Here is a 20,000-nt window from a genome sequence, read left to right on the forward strand (position 1 = left end):
ACACACACGAACCGGAGTTGGTAGTCGGTAGTTGGAACTCTTCCGCAATCGGTAGCATGACCCGGTTCAAGAAAGATGTACCGAGGGCGTGAATCCTCAGTAGCCAAGACTGCACGGTTATTTTGGTATATTGGGATCCAGACAATTAACCCTACACCACGTGGTTTAGATATTGGCGATTCACGGTCGATTAATCGACCCACCGGCTTCGGAGTTATCCGGAGCGACGGCCTATAATTCCGGGGAGATCGGTGGGAGACGGTGTAAACTTCCCCACCTAGCGGTCGTTATCGCCACCGACCCCCAGCCCACATCAAATTGGTGTTAGGCGTGGGATCACGAACCCCACGCCTCCACAAAAAATTTAGAGGGTTCGAACCCACAACAAATTGGTATTCAGGAGTGGGGTACGAACCACTCCGCCTCTATTAAAAAAAAAAAAAATTTACGGGACTCGGACCAGAGGTGTGCTTGACAACCTCCCCCTTCCCTCCAAATTGAGAGCAGTAAAATTTTATTTAATTCCCAGCACGGACCAAGACGAGCTGGTGCAGGTGGGTTCGGGATTAACGTTGGAGGAAGCCATGGCTCAGGATGACACCTTGCAGGAAGACCCTCCCCTGCAATCAAACCCGGAGGTAACATTGGGAATGGCAGCGGCGGTGTATGAGCACCCCCTATATCAAAATTCCCTCCCAGAGGACCGAACGATCCCTAACGGATCCGCACCCGATCGTGGCGTATCGGCTCCGCCATCGCCAATTGACTTGAGCCAGTTGGTGGAGGTACTGGCAAACATACAAAAAGAAATGAATGCGAATGCGCAAAGAGCGGATGCGAACACGCAGGCACTGAGAGGTGATATGCAAAACATGGGGATACACTTGCAAACACAAATGAAGGTGGGCCAGGAGGAAATAAAGGCGGAGCTGGCAAAGGAGAGAGGTGAAATGCAGACAATGAATCGAAAAATGGCGGGGGGATCAGTACACCACGTGGGGAAACGACCGAGTCAAGGGGGAGTGTGGAGGTTGTTCGGACCGCGATGGAGAGTGGTAAGGAGGAAGAGACAGAAAAAATAGCGACGGTTAAAGGAGAAACCGGTAAACTTGAACAGGGGATGATGGAGAAAATAAGCGAGACGCAGGAGTTAGAAATAATAACAGAAATGCAAGAATTAGAAGAGGAAGACGAATTACATAAAATTAAAGAGGAACACACACATAGAACTGGTAAGGGACATTGGGGTTGAGCGGGTGGAATGTCTCGAGACCCAATGCGAGGGTCAGATTAACCTCCCACAGGAACGAGGGGAGACGGTATGCTCCCTCGAGGCAGGCCGTGATGAGGTGAGTCCGGTAAGGCCGTGTGAGGTCGAGCAGGTGCATGGTGCGAATGAGCACATGCCGAGCTTGGGGGGTATAGAAACCCCGGGATCTTTTGGGCGAACACGAGCCCCCGATGTGAATGTCCCAGAGTGTGTGTTAAAATCTGTGCAGACTGCGAATGGCATGGCATGTATGAGTGCATGCGAGGAATTGGGACACGAACCGACCCAGACGGGAGACGTGGGTCATGTAACGGACGGGTCGATTTCGGAAACCACGCCAGCTCTGCGGGACGATGCATGCGAGGTCCGTTCCGTGTTTTGCGGACGGCCCAGGCGCGCACATTTGCGTGATTGGGAGTCGGCCTTGAAACGCTCTGCGCCTGCTTCAAGATACCAGCGTCGACAGCTAAAATGGAAGCAAATTGGGTTGTTCAAATTTGGAAAGCACGTGGCCCCATGTGACCACGTGCACGGAGGCCGAAGTGACGCATGGAGCAAGTCCCGGGGACGTCACGGCAAGCTTCGCAGGGTCCGTGTGCGAGTGACGTTATCGGCGGGGACCGAGTGGCACGAAGGCCACGTGAGTAACGTGTGGCTCGCATGGGTAACACCGCAAAAGCGAGCGATTGATGCGATCGACGGGGGCGACGTTATGCTTTCAATTATCGCCCATACGGAGGGGACGAGCGAGTCGTAAACCGCCGCCTTGGCGAAACAAGGTTCAGAGGGCCTTGCTCCGAGTACACGATGCCTGGCCAGGATGTAGTGAACATTCCCACCTTGGGCAAAGGAAAATTAGTTAGTGGGAAGGGTTTAGCGATAGATAGACCGGCCTCATGGGGCATGAGCAGTTTTCCATGGGGCCCGGTGGTAATGAGAGAGGTGAATTTTAGTTTAGAATTAGAAATGGATTGGAGACCTGGACAGACATGGTACGTGTAGTGGGGACGTAGCTTAGTAATTGAATTAAATGGAACGTGCATTCTAGTAAGGGATGACGGGGAGCACAAATTAGATAGGGGAACGTAGCAAATGGAGCGTCAGTGTGATGTGAGAAATGAAAAATAAAAATAAAACCAAGAAGAAAGGAACATAATGAGTTAACATGGGTCAGCGGGCCCGAGTGTGAGTGAAGTTAATTGTGGAGTGCATGGTGCGAATGAATGATTGGGGGAGGAGTGAATCCCACCCAAGGGAACCCAGGGTTAGTGTAATGTTAGTTAGTGGGTTAGTCAAATTACCCAAACGGATGTCGTTTTGTTGTTGGTGTTGGATGAAGGCACAAAACATTTTGAAGGGTACAGGAGTCTATTGACTGGCTGGGAGCGTGGCTCTGGTAATGTGCGCACTGAGTACAGGGCCCCCTGGGCACTGGAGTAGTCGGCCAGAGTAGGCCAGAGGTCCAAGGGACCGAGTTAGTGTAATGGGCATGGGCAGCACACGGAAACGGGACCCGGAGCACCAAAATGCCACGTGGGCGTCGAAGGGGACACTGCCAGGGGCATTCCCCACGTTCATATGGAGTAGGTAGGCTCGGAGACAGTCTCAGCGACCCGGGGTAAAGTAGTTCGAGTTCGGCAGATGGGAATCCCTGCCAATGGAGCCACGCTGCCCAGCCACGAAATTGTGCAAGAGCACAAGAGAAAATTTGTGGGCCGGGCCTAAATTAATAACGAACACCAACACAGGTGATGGGAATCATGGTTTCTAGAACCGATAGTTTAAAGAGACAGGCGTGTTGAAAAGCCCCGGAGATACATTAACGTTTAATAAATGCTAGGATAGATAGGAAACGTGTACCCCTTTGCACCATCCATCCCTTCACTGTTCGTAGGCCGCTGGACTCACCTTGGGAAAGTGCTGAAATCTGAAGGAGTTATTCTGAGGCTGCATTGGGCCTCGAGACAGATTCACTTGTCTCTTCCTCAATCCCCTCAAACATGGATCTTAGGGATTTGGAATAGACGATCAGGACAGGTCAGTTGAACAAAGACGATAAAGGGGGCAAGGGACATACGTAATTATAAAAATAAAAAAAAGAGATTAAAAAAAAATGAAATAGTCTAAATTTCGTTGTTGTTTTGTTGTTGCAAACTAATGGGGGTGGGTATGAACAAGGACAGGCAAAGGTGATAGGTTGGGGGGAGACCGTAGGGTAGGTCAGAGCCAGTTTTCAGACTCCCTCCACCGGCGCCACCGCACTCCCTCCACAACCTCACGAGACCAGACCAAGGCCGACCAGCTTCATGTGCCGACCTGTCGCACCTTACCTGGTCTGCATTTGCCATGCTTTGCCAGCCTTTGCCTTGCCTCAATACCTGCCCATGCCTCTGTTTGCTGACCCATGTCACAACCTTCACCATGTGCTCCAGGACCACCTCTGAAAGTGTTTTGCAAGGACTGCCCTGCAGGCAGCCGCATTTCCGGGGACTGCATTTGAGCAGCCCGGATATCTCCTTGTTGCATTAAAGCCAGTTCAAATGGACGGGGGACTGCATTGAGCATCCCGGAGCTCTTGTTGCATAAAGACCAGTTCAAATGGCCTGTGAGATGGCGAATGGCCTGCCGTGTTAGGGTGAGTTGCCTCCAGCAGCCAGGAACAAAAAAAAATAATAATAAAAATAAAAAAAAGAACAACGACAAACAAGGGACCTTTGACGGCCCCAAAGACGTTTGACCATCGATGCCTGCTGTGCACTCACCCACCAATGTTAACTTGCTGTGTTTTCTCTCCTCAAGTCACAGGTCCTGAGCCATGGGTAGTGTAAATATTAGAAATGTACATTATTTTAGCCCACCTGTTGGTTGTTTAGCGCCAGCAATGTAGTTAAGTTATCCGAGTGAGTCTGTTAGTTCAGTTACGAAATGCACTAGGTTATTTATTTTGGGGCATGTATTCAAATGTCGCACTCAGGGATCCGTCGGTAAAACATACGAGAGGCAAAACCTACACCTACATGCCACACAAAAATTGACGACTCGGGTCGAGTCTATAAAAAAAGGGGGGGGGGGGTAGTGTTATGATCTGGAAACCATGCGCACTCAACATTCAGGTCCCAAAGTTAGTTATGCCGGTAAGTACATGTGTGGTCTGATCCCCTTCCTTTTGTTTAGCGGGAGGATTCAATGTGTGTGTTGTGACATCTTTAGTTTGGTTTTACATCCAACGAGCCATCCCAAGCCTCCGCATCATGCTCCATCACCACCTGCTGGCTGCTTGTACCTTGACTTGCCGAAAGGGTGGCCTCGCGGTTCCGGTCCTCTGGCCCCACAAGCGATAGTTTTTGTACGGTAGGCCTTTCAGGGCAGACCCTCTTGCTCTGCGCGAGCGAGGCCACGTGGCCACCTGGGGAATATGGGGTCTCCGAACAGGGGCCACGGCTCCGCCCCGGTAGGGTGTGGCCGTAGGTCAATGAGGGACGGACAGTGAGATGATTCTCGCCAAGGCCCCTCCCCATGTGGGAGGAGATATATATCCCCGAGCAGACTTGGTTGTCGATCTGCCAATGGAGCCACGCTGTTGTTGGCATTGGCGCTGAGAGATCTGGAGTACTTGAATGGTTACAAGTTGGTTGACGGTGGTTGGGCTGGACATTGAGTGAACCAGACTGTTCGTGGAGCCTTGGTGGGTCCCGTCCGCGACCCTGATCTCCGCCCCAGAGCTCCGATTACTCCACGCGGTTGCCGCCACGAGCCACGAGTCCCACACATGCGGCTGGGACCTTCAACGACCCACAGGTGCCCATCCGAACTCTGACCCCCAGCTTGTCTCTCTCATCGGCTGGAGGGTCCAATAAAAACTCGGGGTTTCTTTTCTTTTTGTGTGTGTAACTTGGTATGGGTCCGTCTATAAGTAGAATTGAGTAAGTGCTTTGAGTCATTGTAAATTCCTGCTCTGCATATTTGCTTCAAGTCTGACCTCCTTGTCTTTTATTGTAAATAAATTATTAGAAATGTTCCCAGCTCGTTTCCAACTATCAAACACCATCCTCCACAAACCACACGACAACCCTTTCCACGTCGAAAACCGTCCGAGAACGCGAGTAAAAAGACCGAGAAAAGAAACCTCCAATGGTGCGCCGGTTTTGCCGCCTTTTTTTCTCCGCGTTTGATGTGAGTGGAAGGGCGAGGCAGCTCACTCGCGATTGGTGGATACGAGGAATGAGGGGCTCGGAGCTGAGGAACGCCCCTTTTCGAGAAGCTTCTCGAAAAGGCTCGAAGGGAGGTGGAGCCGAAAACGGGGAGGGGTGAAGCGCTGAGCCCCGGGGGATATAAGGCGGAGAGCAGGCGAGCTTTTTTTTTTGTATACATTGTTGAGGCTCGTATGAGAGCTAACACACAACTCACAGCAAGGGGGCATGAGACAAGAGGGGCGGGAGTGGAAGGGACAAAACAGTGGGGAACAGACACATTGGGTCACCTGTGGAAGGGAGAGGGATGGGGATGGGACAGGGAACATGGCGAAGAGAAGATGGACATTTCAGGGACTTTCAGGAAGGAAAGCAGGGGAATTGAAGGAAGTGGGCTTGGGTGGATTATCGGGGGTAGAAAAGATCGAGGATTTGGATGGGGGAAGATAAGAGGTGGTGGAGAACAGCTGTTTTGAAAGCCTGGAGGAAAGAATGGGAAAGAATAGAGTGAGGAAGTTTATTCCAAAGGCGGGAAAAAAAGAGGAATGAAAGAGTGAAGATGAGCACCGATTCGTGATTTTGGTAGTTTTACCAGAAGGGGGTTGTTGGCGGACCTTGAGCGCCCTGTGGAAATGTGGTGGGGACAAATCGCAGAGAGAGCAGGGGAGGCAAGGCTGGAGAGGAGTCGATAGAAGACAGAAAGACCACCGACCAACCTGCGGTGATTGAGTGAGAAGCCCAAAGACTCAGCTTGGTTGCGGGAGATGCCGATGATCTTAAATGCCCTGGTTTCGACAGCGTGAAGCCGAGAAAGGTGGGAGGCAGGAGCACCAGCCCAGAGGGGAGAGCAGTACTCCATCAGGCTACGGACAAAAGCTTTGTAAGTGGTCAGGAGCTCAAGAGAGCCGAGGAAGGACTTTGCACGACGGAGGATTCCCAGTCGGCTACTGGCTTTTGAGGCGAGGTTGGAAATGTGACTTTCCCAGGAAAGATCATGGCAGATAGTGAGACCCAGAAGCTTGAAAGAAAAGACTTCTTCCAGAGGATTGTTGAGAAAGTGGATGGGGGGGTTTTCCAAACGGTCCTTTCGAAGAAACATAGTGAGAGTGTGAGATTTGTCTGGATTGAAAGACATGTTCCACGTGTTGGACCAGTTTGTGATTTTATCCAGATCTGCAGTGAGCGAAGAAGCTGTGCTTGCCGGTCTGAGGGATGACAGATGGTACGGCAGAGGGTGGAGTCGTCGGCAAAGAGAAATAGAGGATTTTCCAGAGAGTCGGAGAGATCATTGATGAAAACCAGAAAAAGAACAGGGCCCAGAACGCTACCTTGAGGAACTCCAGCCTGCACAGGAAGAGGGGATGAAAGAACTCCATTTAGGGCCACACGTTGACTGCGACAGGAGAGGAAGTCTGCGAGCCATGAGTGGAGATGGCCTTGAATACCATGGGAAGAGAGTTTGGTGAGTAGTGCAGGGTGCCAGACTGTGTCAAAAGCACGTGATATGTCCAGGGATACGGCTCGGATTTCCTGTCTAGCATTGAGGACCTCCATCCATTGATGGGAGAGCAGAAGCAGCATATCCAGGGTAGAGTGACCTGGTCTGAAACCAAATTGATGATTGGAAATCAAGCCATTGGAGAAGAGGAAGGATTTCTGAAGCGATGATGGATTCCATAACCTTGCTGATGATTGGGAGAAGGCTGATTGGTCTGTAGTTACAGGGATCTGTTTTTGCACCTTTTTATGCAGGGCAGTGATGTTAGCAGATTTCCAAGCAGATGGCAGATGACCTTGGGCAAATGAGAGGGTGAATAGAACAGAGAGAGGGTGAGCAAGAGCAGAAGAGCAGGCTTTGAGGACACGTGGGCTGATGCCGTCTGGACCGGTTTCAGAATCTGACTCGAGGTTTGAAAGTAAGCTCTCCACCTTGTCAGGAGAAAAGGATACAGAGTCCAGGGACAGTTGGGTGCGACTGGGTAAAGTGGGTCGAGAAAGTGATGGGTTTAGGACACAAGATTTAGCTGCAAACACCGAGTTTAGACATTCAGCTTTATCATGTGTGGTATCAGCAGTGCGGCCATTTGAGGTAAGGGAGGGGATGGAGGGGGAACATACACCAGAAACAGATTTGATTAAACGCCACCAGGATTTTCAGGAGGGAGAGAGGTTTGAGAGTTCAGACTTGAGATGAGAAAGATGTTGTTTTCTGGCTCTCCTGAGGGTAGATACACACTTGTTTCGAGCTTTGTGGAAAGAACTGAGATTGCCCTCAGTTGGGTTTGCTTTCCATCAGGCAAAGGCAAGTTGTTTCAGGACAACTGCTTCGCCACAAGCTTCAGTAAACCAAGGGCGGGAGGAAGGGTAGGACAACTGAACACGAGAGGGGATAAATCTGTGCATGAGGGAGAGCAAGTTTCTTTGAAAGAATTCCCAGGATGAGTTGATGTTTGAGAAAGTAGTGATACGAGACCAGTCTGTAAGTTTGATGGCTGCTCGGAGACCCTGCCAGTCGGCTTGACTGAAATGCCAGACTCGACGGCGGTGAGGTGGTTCTCTGATAACAGCCAGAGAGATGTCCACTTTGACAAGGACGTGGTCAGAAGAACCGATTGGAGCGAAGGAAGAGCAGCAGATATTGTCAGGGAAATTTGTCAAAATCAAATCCAGAAGAGATGGAGTACCATTGGTTGAGATCCGGGTCGGGAAGTTGACCGATTGAGTCAGTCCTAATGAGTCGCAGAAAGCTTTTGCTGAGGTGCCATCGCAGGTGAGAGAGGTACCCACACCTAGCCAACTGGCGTGATGACAATTGAAGTCACCACATAAGAGGAAGAGAGAGTTTGGATGAGAAGATAGAAGATGGTCCATGTTTTCGGATAGTGAGGTGTAGATGGAGTCGTCACTGTTCGGTGGACGGTACAGTACACATATAAACATGAGGTTGGAGTGGAGGGGAAGCCGAAGCCAGAGGTATTCCTGGGGGTGTGGGGGAGTGAGAGCAGTGCATGGAGAGTGAGGAATAGAGTCTTTGATGAAGAGAGCAACACCTCCACCAGGACGAGGCTCAGGTCTGTCATACCGTAAGAGGGAGTAACCGGGGAGAGATACTTGGGAGTCAGACACGTCTTGGGAGAGGAAAGTTTCTGTTAGGCAGATAATGTCTGGTTTGTCAGTGGCAACCTGTATGGAAAGATCTGAAAGGTTTGAGCGAAGGCCCCGGATATTTGAGGTCCACACTTTTCATGAAGAGGTAGGGGAGGAGGCTTTGGGTGCAGGAGGTGGAGGGGGAGGGTAGGACAAGGGACGAGGGGGGGAGGTAAGGAGGGTTGTTGAAAGAGTGTGGGGTATTGCAGAATAGCGAGGGGAGGGGCCGAATGAGGAGGAGAAAAGGCTCTGTGGTGCTGAGGGAGAGGGGGGACAAGAGACAAGGAAGAAGGCAGTTGAGGATTTGAGGAGGTGGAGTGAAGAGATGGAGGTGAGAGGGCAGTGGAGGGAGGCAGCTTGGTGGATGAGAGGGGGGGAAACTTTGAGAAGGATGAGTGAGGGGGATGAAAGGTGGGAGAAAGGTGAGGGGGGAATTTTTGAGAGAGGTGAGAGGGAGGTTTGGAGGGAGAAGAGTGGGATGGTTACTTTGAGAGTGAGAGTGAGGGTTGAGGGGGTGAGTTGGCACTGAAGTTGGAAAAAAAAGAATGGTTGATGGAAAGCGAACATCCATGGCAAACTGTGGTTTTTAAAAGTTTTAGGTCAGAGATGCGATTTAACACAATTCTTGATGGATGGAACACTATTTCTTCTTGGTCTTGTCTTGGTCTTCAGGGTGGCCTTTGTCTGTCTTTTTTGGGGGTCTTGTGGTTCATCGCCTTCTGGTCTTGTGGTTCATCGCCTTCTGGTCTTGTGGTTCATCGCCTTCTGGTCCTGTGGTTCATAGCCTTCTGGTCCTGTGGTTCATAGCCTTCTGGAGGTCGAGGCCTTCTTGTGTTGGACGTCTTCGTGATGGTTGAGTCTTTTGGTGGCTTCGTGGAACGACGTGGTTTCGAGCTGGAGCTTTGTCTTCGTCGTGGTGCTGATAACGCCAAGTCGCGAGGGTTGTGTGTGGAGGACCAGCTCTGCCGTGTAGTCGGGAGGAGAGTGCCAGAGAGAGAGCTCGCCGACCATCGAGGCACCTCGAGGGTGCAGGTTACCTGCTACGGTCTTCCAGGTCCCGCGTCATAAAGACCCAAGTGGTCCAGCCTGACCTCCTTGTCTGTGAGGGGGTCCTTTTCTTTTGGGCTTTTGAATGAATGTTGTCGTGGCGCCGTTTGTCAAGTAAAACTGTATAAGTGACTGTACATTATTGCTCCTATTCGGTTGTAATGCTTTTGCTTTGCCTGTACATACCTGCATGATTGACTGTATATGTGTATTTAAATAAATGTGTTTGTGTGAATGTACCCCGTTCGTCGCGTCCTCCTTTCACCCCATTGAAATGCCATCTTGCATTGCGGAATAATAGTTGGGTTTTAAATACCCGTTAAATAGAATCGGATCCGGCGAAAATACCCGCTCGGTTATCACTGCTGAACGGAACGGACCACTTAAACAGTTCGTGTCCCAAGCCGACCTGCGCCGAGGTAGGTCTCCCGGTTAGCTATCCGCGCGGGTACTTAGGTATATCGAGATTCGGCGATTGACCCTATCCTGCGCGGGTAGAGAATTGGCTAGGCCGTGGTGGGGTTGAAGACCCACCCGTGACAGGGTTCTGGCGTTGCTCCGGAAGGTCACGACTGAATTGTCTGTCCGGTGGGCGAGCTGCTACTATTAGTGGAAAGCGGCAGTTCACACGCCAGTGGAAGCGAATTCGTAACAATTATTTTTTATATATACATGAAATTTTGCATCAATCGATTCAGCAGTTCAAGAGAAGGAATTTATTTTAGGTTTTCATTAAATCCAATACGGCTACCAAACCACGTGACCAATGACATTTTAGTTATCACCCTTGTATCCCCATGGGTAGTCTATGATACACTTAACGTTTCAGATCCATTGGTTCAGCGGTTTGAGAGAAGAAGTTTTTTAAAGGGTTTGGCTTTAATCCAACATGGCTGCCAGACCACGTGACCTATGATACTTAATTTTTCAAACTATATTCCCCATGAATATTTGATCATATCTATGTATGAAATTTTGCATCGATCTGTAAAGCCATTCTGGAGAAAAAGATTTTAAGTTTTTAGTTTCAATCCAATATGGCTACCAGACCACATGACCAATGACATCATAAATGTAATTCTTCACTCACATCGGGTCATACATCAGATATATGAAGTTTCAGGTTTTTTACATAAGGATTTTGATTCAACCTATTAAGGCTGGAACACCATTTCACCGATGACGTCATAATTATCAACCTATATACATACCGCATGGGGAGTTCATGACATATGCCAAGTTTCAGGGGTTTTTTTTGTTGAGCAGTTTTGAGGCTGTCCAAATTTTTCCTTTAATCCAATATAGCTGAGGCCCATGACATCAGAATTATCCATGTGACCCATGACGTTAGAATTATCAATTAAACATTCTCTAAAGGAATCCATTATATGTTTAAAGTTTTGCATCGATCGGACAAGATGATCCGATCTTGCCAGACTTCTGGTTTTCTTGGTTGTAATGCTTTTGTTGGGTGGGAATAATAGTTGGGAAATGGTTGATGGAAGAGGATTTTATGTTGATACACGGCTAACCCTAACCCTAACAGCTTCCAAGATTGGATGAAGATGAGTGCTACTGGGAACTTCACAGAACAGTATATGAAGGTATCATAGAAAGGTGGAAACCACAGACCACAGTGTCAGGTTTGTTGCATCGATCGGACAAGCGGTTGCAGAGAAATATATAGACTTACTGTAGTGTAAAAAAAATTTAAAGCAAAATTTTATAGACAAGGACAGACACAGGCATTTCAATCATCTCGCAACCCCTTCGGGGTGAGACTAGAAAGGTGGGGAATGAGTTAGTTCATATTAGCAGAAGGAAAGTTTTCATTCAAATCATTCGGTACCATTTGGTACAAAAAAACAAAAAACAGGAATGATGGGTTGCCCAAGCAGCTTGGTGGTAGAGGGGGCATAAAGCTGTCTTTCACTGGTATTATATGGATTTGATCTGCATTGTTGCTCAACAGACATTTCCACACCCTGTGACATCCAGAATTGGTTCTTAGTCACAGAATTATTCTCGACTTGTCCTAAGCACCCCATTATCTTTGACAATGATCAGGCGGGAATCCACCACAATTACCACTACACCGCCACCACAGCTCCACATTCAGTCGAGCTTGCACTGTTATAGTTCCTGGAACAATCTAAAAGGTTCTTCTCCAGTGTTTAAAATATATAATCCTGAAAAGATATTCTGAAGTGGGAACTTGACAAAGCTGATACACAGTGAAGTCTGAAGGTACTCGATTAAGTGCCTTCAGACTTCACAGAAAATACGGTTTACCCGAAAACTGTCGGCGAAGGGCAAGGTACATGCTGGCCCATCCAGTGCAGCTCGGGTGTGGCCCCAGACATCGAAAGGCATCACAGACCTGTTATTGCTCCATCTCGCACGGCTTTAAGACGCTCGTCCTTTTAAGAAGCTAGTCCGCCGGCCACACCATGCCTTTAGGCTGGATCGCGGAACTAGTCAGCATATCGGAGTCTCGCTCGTTATCGGAATCAACCAGACGGATCGCTCCACCAACTAAGAACAGCCATGCACCACAACCACCCACAGCAGTGCGTGTGGAAATCTTCATCCTGATGAAGCAGAACTTATATGGAAGGAAGGAAGGAAGAAGACTTTCCATTAAGTAATATCAAGACCATTTAGTGACTGCTGTAAAATGTTCTGCAGATAAATCATCATGCTATATACAAAGTCTGAGTTTGAATTTTGGTGATTTTTTTGAGATTCACTTTTCATGAAGTAACAAACTGTCAATTCAAGTGGATCTCAGGAAAAAGTTTCTCGAATATACAACAATACCAATGTTTTTCTTTCTAAAATAAAGACCTTTTTAGTGACGATCATCTTCAGAAATGCAGACCTGAGTCGCTGTTTATCATTCATTCACTCCAAGTTTGGAACGAATTACTGCAAATGAGTTCCTTACAAGTGGAAACCAGCAATCACTTTGTTAATTTTTACATTCAGACTATAAACAGTCAGAAAGTTCAGAAATCAATTTTCCAAAGTGCCACAAAGACACCCTATGCAAGGAAGATAAAGGATGCTTGACAATCCCATTAAGCTAGTATTCATCATTTGCCTTTGGTAGGTTCATTCATTATTCTTCCAACAAGAAGGGGCAGATGTTACACACTTACCCTAAAGCTGTCTTGTCTGGGTTCGTGATTTTAGTCTGTCAGTTTGGTGCTTTGCAGGTAGGGCGTTTCATCACAGAGTGCTATCAATTGGATTTTCACGTCACAGAGTCACAATGACTTCAAAGGAAGAGTAGGTGACTTATCACTGACATTCTCAACAATTTACAAATTCCTGCTTTGATTCTTTGACCAAACTGATCTGAGTAAGTGTGTTGAGTAAGTGAGCCAAATATCTTTAAACAGAAATTGAAGGAGGTCTTCATCCTGAAGTGGACTGAAATGGGCTGGGAAAAGGAGGAATAGGGTTGATCATTGAATGACATCATGTGAGAAGTTCCTTTCTGTAAATTTCCATTTTTACACAGTGTTCAGTATTTTCATTCAAATACATTGGGACCTTGTGCAGAGCATTGGTGTTGCTTAAGCAGTCTCCTTGGCTATTGGGCACAATCCTGGACATGTTTCCACTCCAAAAAAGGATACCAGCAAGCTGGCACTCATTTTGCCAACCTCAGAAGGATGACAGGCTGAGTCAACCCCACCTGGTATTAATTCAACAGCCAGGCAGGATTTGAACTCTGGATGCTAAGATCCCAAGCCCACCACCCCAACCATTAAGCCAACACGAGACAGAGTATTTTTTAATAACATACCAAAATGCCTACAACGGTTGTCTGTTTTCTATTGAAAGCTGCTACTCTTTTGAGTAGCATTGGAACAAGAATTTGACCATGACCAAATCTACAGACCCGACATTCGATCCCATTCTCCATTAACAGGTAGATTCATGTAATGTCTTCAAAGCATCTGGAGGGTCTCCCTCCCTGATCATTCATCAGTTGGCTTCGGTTTTCAATGGATTTTGGGACTATGGACATGAACAACCTATTTAGGGACATTTTCAAACTCTGATATTTGAAAAGACAATTTTTTTTCATTCTTGAGAATATGGTAAAGTTAACTACAATTGGCAAAACCCGGATCATTTGGGACAAAAACCTAATTATCCAATAATATGCGTGAAACTGAATAAATTTAAATTCCCCCAGTTGTTGTGCGTTCATGCTTCCCGACCCAGCTACAAACAGTCATCCTGGTGTTTCACAGGCAGGGTGATTCATCAATGTGTGTGCCGTCCCTCGAATGGACGTTAAACGGGTGGCCCATCTGTCGGTATTAGTTGGTGGACGTTAAATATCCCATGGCGTCCTTCACAAAGAGTTGGTAAGCTATCGATGACGTCATCGGTGATAGTGATGACATTATCGGTGACACCGTCGGATCACCACGGCTAAATTTCAAATTATTGCCCTCACTATAGTGGAGCAGATAGCAAGATAAATCGTTCAAATGATGATACAAGCATGAAACTTGGCAGGAATATTTATTTTATGCCACTTGAAATTCCAACATGGCCACCATTTTCCAAGATGGCCACCAGACGACCACCCAAAAGAAGAACAGATAACAATAACAATCGTTCAAAGAATGATACAAGCATGAAATTTGGCAGAAATATTTATTTTAGGTCACTTTATGAGATACAACTGCTGGCCACTTAAAATTCAATATGGCGGCCATTTTTCAAGATGGCCAACATGTTTTTCTGCCCTGCAATGTTCATTGTTCTGATTAGGTCTGACAAGAAAAACTGCATAGTGGGGTACAACTTAGTCCATAACGATAGCATTTGCACCTTCCACTACATTGTGTCTTGCATCCACATTTCGTTAATTCCTGGCAGCTTTTAGCTATGGGAGCAAGGGCAGTCCAGAAGACCTTCCACGAGTCATCTTTGAACCAACCCCACTCGGACGGACACTGAGCTTCTGGCTGGCGGACTATTGCCTAGCTCCAATTGTGTCCTGCTTGATATGCAGCTCGCTTGGCATGTTCCGTGAGTGCTCCTTGTGTTGGTGGAATTAAATCATATGACCTCTGCTTTCGTGCAAAGCGAGCAAGCCACGCCTCATTCACTGACGCAACTGAACTTGATCTGTCATACATCAGGACCACATATCTCTCCAGGATTTCTAGATCAGATGCCTCAATCTTTGATGGGCACTGACTGAGTTTCGTGAAGATTACTGACGCTTCATCACATACATTCCATGTCTGCCCTGCTGTCCACAACTTTTGGCGGGGCACGTACTTCTCCTCTGTTATCCGAACTTGGATGCTGGAACATTGAAATGCTTGTACCATGAAAGGATGTACTAGCTGTGGTTGCTGTTGGATTGTGATCAATATCGTCCATAGCAGAGGTGGTGAAAATTCGCTTGCGTAGAACTGGTGGACACACAACTCCTTCTTCCACATACTGGTTTCCAACAGATTCACCTAACTGGGCAGATATTTCTGGGCAGCAGCAAACATTGCGGCTGTCCAGGAAGATGTACAGTCCTTGAAGAAATTGTGTAAACAGCGATCCCATGAACTCCAGATTTACAAGACTTCACTGTCGGATTATGAAAAAAGATATGATTATGAAAACCAAACAAAACTCAGGCCCTTACAGTAGCTAAAGGACAATATTCATCGAGAAGTCCTTAACATTAACAAATTGTGATTTTTCACAAAATATATCGTGAACAATCTCCAAAGTGTGTTCTTTCACTTACATCTTATATATTCAGTGCAACAAACTTATTATTTCCTCCAATGCTGTTTGAAATACAGTCATGGCTTTTGGCAGACCATGTAGTTGGATGAAGATTTGAACCCAAACTATACAGCTCAATTCAGCTCAATTAAGCTCAATTAAGGCAAGTGCACATACCCTAGTTCTCCTGCCAACCCACAATCCTCAATAATATAGTACATAAACTGATCAACTAAACTTAGCATTTTCCTTTCAAATGTAGTAAAATTCAAGAACTGATTTACCATGATAATCAGTAAACATCAAGACAAATTAACAGCCATTGGGCATTCCAAGGAAAAGCTTGATTTGGTTAAGGAAGGAAATGAATTTGTAAGAGAATCCATTCAAAAAGTAGAATAGCAGGCACTCGGTCGAGCGCATACCTCTGCCAGACTGAACAGTCTACATTTTGTATCCCATTACTTCTTCTTGCGAATGACAAATTAGAGCTCACAGATCTAAGTCTAAGTTGGACAGCCAAGTCAGAGCACTGTCTATTGTGAGGTGAATTACCCTAAATCCTTCATCAAATTTCCGTAGGTGTCAATCATTCACAATCTGATAAATAGTCATATCTGGGTGGCCACAGTCACGTGCTGGGCTGCTGAATTTCCATTTGTGGAGGTGGTGTGATGTCCTTTCATAGAGAGTATGGATCCTGTTGAGTACAAACCACTATTTCTCGGGGAGGTTGAAACCTGGAGGCTCTTCTTTCAGATCACTGACCAATTATTTGTTAGCAATGTCGTTGTCTGTCCAGTCAGACACCCCTTTGTATCTCACTGATAGGCTGGATCTGGAACCAGACCGGAACAAAAATCTAATCGACTTGTTCTTGTCACACACCCAACCTGTCCACCAAGTTTCGTCATAACTCGTCCACAACTTTTTGAGATATCGTGCTATATCTCCTTTTAGCCCTATCACTCAATGGTGAAGTTCTCGGATCCGGATTCGGATCTTAACCAAAATTTAATCAATTCTTCCTTGTCACACCCCCAACCTGTCCACCAAGATTAGTCTGAATCCATATCTAGCTCACAAACAAACAATCAGACAAACAGACAGACAGACAAGGGTGAAAACATAACCTCCGTCCACCTTCGGTGGCAGAGGTAATGATCGGAGGTTCATTCTAAACTAAATTTTCCCAAGTATGAATCACGGTTTCATATACACTGTATATAATCCCCTGCTATACGAGCCCAAATATTTCTGCCTCAAGCAACCACGAGAATCTACATAAGGTAAGCCCTTTGCTGTTTAAAACCCAATCCAGATTCCTCCACAGCTGCCTGCCATTCACAATTGTAACAAATACATGAGAATCCCAATGCTACACATCCCCATCAGCAACTGGACCAGCTTCATAACTTATTGGCAAATCATTGGTGACAGTACAGGCAGAAACGCGCATCACCGAGGCTCCCAACCATATAACACGTGCAATGCCAAAAGCCATTATTATATGAACATCAAAACCCAATCGTGTCTCTCACCTGCAATTCAATGGAACAACCAATTAGCTCTCACCTAATCAATTATCCCAGGTGGCTAGGATCTTAATGTAATGAATCTCCTGCTCTACTTGCCAAAAGGGCTTACCTCATGTAGATTTTATTCGTTGCTTTAAGCAGCCATCTTTGGACTAAATTTTGTCTCTCCGAGCCTCTACCACTTACTATTCCAAGGGTATAGGTTCAAGCTGAGTGTCTCCACCCTCCAAGCCTCACCCAGCTGTCTCCACCCTCTTTTCTCAGTGGTGTCCCTGGGCAGTGTATTTTACCACCATAGCGCTGCAAAAATACAAGGAATAATAAAGTGATTGTTTGTTTTGATCTTTTGGCTAATTAATTTTGGCAATCTAATTTGTATATCAATGACTTTTGAATGGAGGATCTTGTGTTTGCGTTCATCGTGCTGGGACAAAGCAATCTTTCTTTATATCTAGGTTTTTCCAGAAATGTGGATCATGAATACAGAGAAAATATGCATTGATTAAAACGTTCTAAATGTTTGTTATAACCAGTGTGCCTGATACAGAAACTGTGACTGTATATGAAAACATGCAATGCTAAAAATATGCACTGTAACACTTGCCACCGTACACCATCTGTGAACGATAAGTATTGTTACTGGCCGGGGGTCGGCCACCAACCGACCGCTCTGAACGGAGCCGCAAGTCGAGTCGGCCTGACCGATCGCCCGGAATATAGATCGCCGCCCGGATAACTCCGAGCGACGGGTCCTTGTACAAGAACCGAAGTACGCCAATCGGCAGATCACGTGGGGTAGGGTCGATTGACAATCTTCAATTTACCTAAATACCCACGTGATCCAACTACCGGGGTATTCCACCCTCGACGGAACTCGTATGGAACAAACCGCCGAGACGAGCTTGTCCGTGCGCGATTCCGAGCGGCGTAATCGCCGAGAACCGTCGGTCCAAATGTCCCCCTATTACGGCAAACCAACGGCTTTCTAACTCCCAACACACAAAATGTTCAGTCAATGAGGGAATGGATGCAACGAGCAGGTTTACATTCACACAAGGACATTTATTATATTGAAACACGTATGCAATTAAATAAGGCAAAACACATATGCAATTATACAAGCAACAAAAGCACGACAAAAGAAATACAACCGTCTACTTATTATGTACAGTCATTTACACTGAACAGCAATTCGTACTTATTAGACGGGCCCACGGACGCACGCGCGCGCGCACACGCACACGCACACGCACACGCACACACAAGAAACGGTGGCTGAGGCCTTTAATCACGAGCTCCAGCTCGGAGGACAGGTGAGCTGAAACTCAGAGCTTGACTCGAACCTTTCCACCTCGTGTGGTCTTCAACTTGTCTGGACCCGGGCTCCAGCGAGAGCGAGCTGGATCCAATCGCCGCGATCTTTCCCGAGCTCCCGCAAATCCTCCCGCGCTTCTCAACACGTGCTGGTGAGACGAGGCGCCGATCCTTCCTGTCGATCGTCGCTTCCCCGAGGATCCAACTCCAAGAAGAGGCCGATGCGTCGCACCAAGCCGGGAAACAAAATGGAGAACGAAAAGCTCCACGAACCAAGAAGGAGAGGAAGAAGGGGAAGAAGCCTCCACTCGCAGGTCGAGCCGAACAACTGGCTCAAGTTCCTTCCAAAACAAAGCAGCAGCAGAAGCAAAAAGCTTCCGAAGGCCTCAAGCCAAGCAAGCCGAGCAGTACCCGATGGCCTGCTGAACGACTGCTCTCTCCGAAGCAAAAAGCTTACTCCTCCCACGGGACTCAGCACACGAACTCTGCCACGGGACTCCCACGAACTCAGCCCACGAACTTAGCCCTACCAAGGGACTCCCACGGGACTCTTTTTGAACAAAGAAAAGATGTCCTCTTTATCCTTTGCACCTCCTCCCCCGCACCCGGCGTGACTCATGCCCTCGTGATCCACCCCCCCCCCGCTCAACCACGGGTGGGAAGGAGTTGTTGACGTCACCGCAGGATTCTTCTTCCTCTTTGCAGAAGAGGGGGAGGGACGTCTCCATTGTTTCGTTCCCTAACTATTAAATCGATCCGCAGCGCATCTAATCGATCTCTGAACATTTAAACAATGGAAGGTGAGCTATCTTGGGAACATGCACTTATCGACATAGCTGACTAAGGGAACCTGTATGTTGTGTGCGATTGAATTCCAAAATCGTAACAGTATTTCCTACTTCCTACCGGTGTACATCGTCCATAAATGATAAATATACCATCAGAGATGGGGAATCCCCCGCCATTGAAAAATAATTGAAATCAGATAAGCGGTTTTCCATTTATTACAATCAACATTTTTTTCAAGATGGCCACCCCAGTCGGCCATCTTGGATCCGGCCACGCCCAAAATCAATAGCATTCTTCCTTTTCAGGTGGTACATGTGTAACTCAAATTTCAAATCGATATGGCGAAAAAACATTTTTTTCAAGAGGGCTGCCCCAGTCGGCCATCTTGGATCCGGCCATGCCCAAAGTCAATAAGGATCTTCCTTTTCAGGTGATACATGTGTGACCCAAATTTCAAATTGATAGGCAAATAGTTTATGAGTTATCGCACTCACAGCTATAAATGTTGACGCCTGGACGGACGGACGGACAGCCGGACGACCTGGGTGACAACAATATCCCCCTTCCGCCATGCGGCGGGGGATAAAAACCAACAGACACTTCACTAATCATACCTCCCTAAAACTAAGAAACACCCACGAGTGATATGGCCCATGCAAGATCACATGACGTGCCATTGTCTTTAGTTACATGACCCTCCATGAGCAGAGCGAGGGAACACGGGCTGACTTTTGTTTCAGGATATTTTCATTCACAGACATTTACTGATAGTTTAGTGATTTTTCCTGGAATATTGGCTTCAAATTACATCAATATGCAAACTTTCAGCTTTCTAGCACAGCCGATGAAAACTACCTGGCAACATTGGCATATCCAATAAGGAAGCTGCCCAGTGATGAGATGCCCAGTCCCCAGGCCATGCCTCGGTCAGGGGCTTTGTCA

At 47.1% G+C, this 20,000-nt stretch overlaps 1 protein-coding gene across 8 annotated transcripts in view; it reads right to left on the bottom strand.

Annotated features, from left to right (window-relative positions):
* LOC147015791 (sodium-dependent phosphate transport protein 2B-like) overlaps positions 1–20,000 on the bottom strand; it is a 110,009-nt gene that overhangs the window by 70,959 nt on the left and 19,050 nt on the right. For 2 of the 8 annotated variants that reach the window (XM_085848304.1, XM_085848303.1), the window contains one exon: positions 17,142–17,255. The exons of 3 other annotated variants lie outside the window; for them this stretch is intronic. The gene's annotated coding sequence lies outside the window, so the exon portion shown is untranslated. Of the gene's footprint in view, positions 1–3,178; positions 3,277–11,946; positions 12,222–17,141; positions 17,256–20,000 lie in introns of those variants that run through there. 3 more of the 8 variants (XM_085848306.1, XM_085848308.1, XM_085848307.1) reach the window with 3 other exon arrangements.

The sequence above is a fragment of the Eptatretus burgeri genome, chromosome 12 (assembly GCF_056783735.1).
Source record: "Eptatretus burgeri isolate ZD-2024b chromosome 12, Ebu_testis_v1, whole genome shotgun sequence".
Lineage (NCBI taxonomy): Eukaryota > Metazoa > Chordata > Myxini > Myxiniformes > Myxinidae > Eptatretus > Eptatretus burgeri.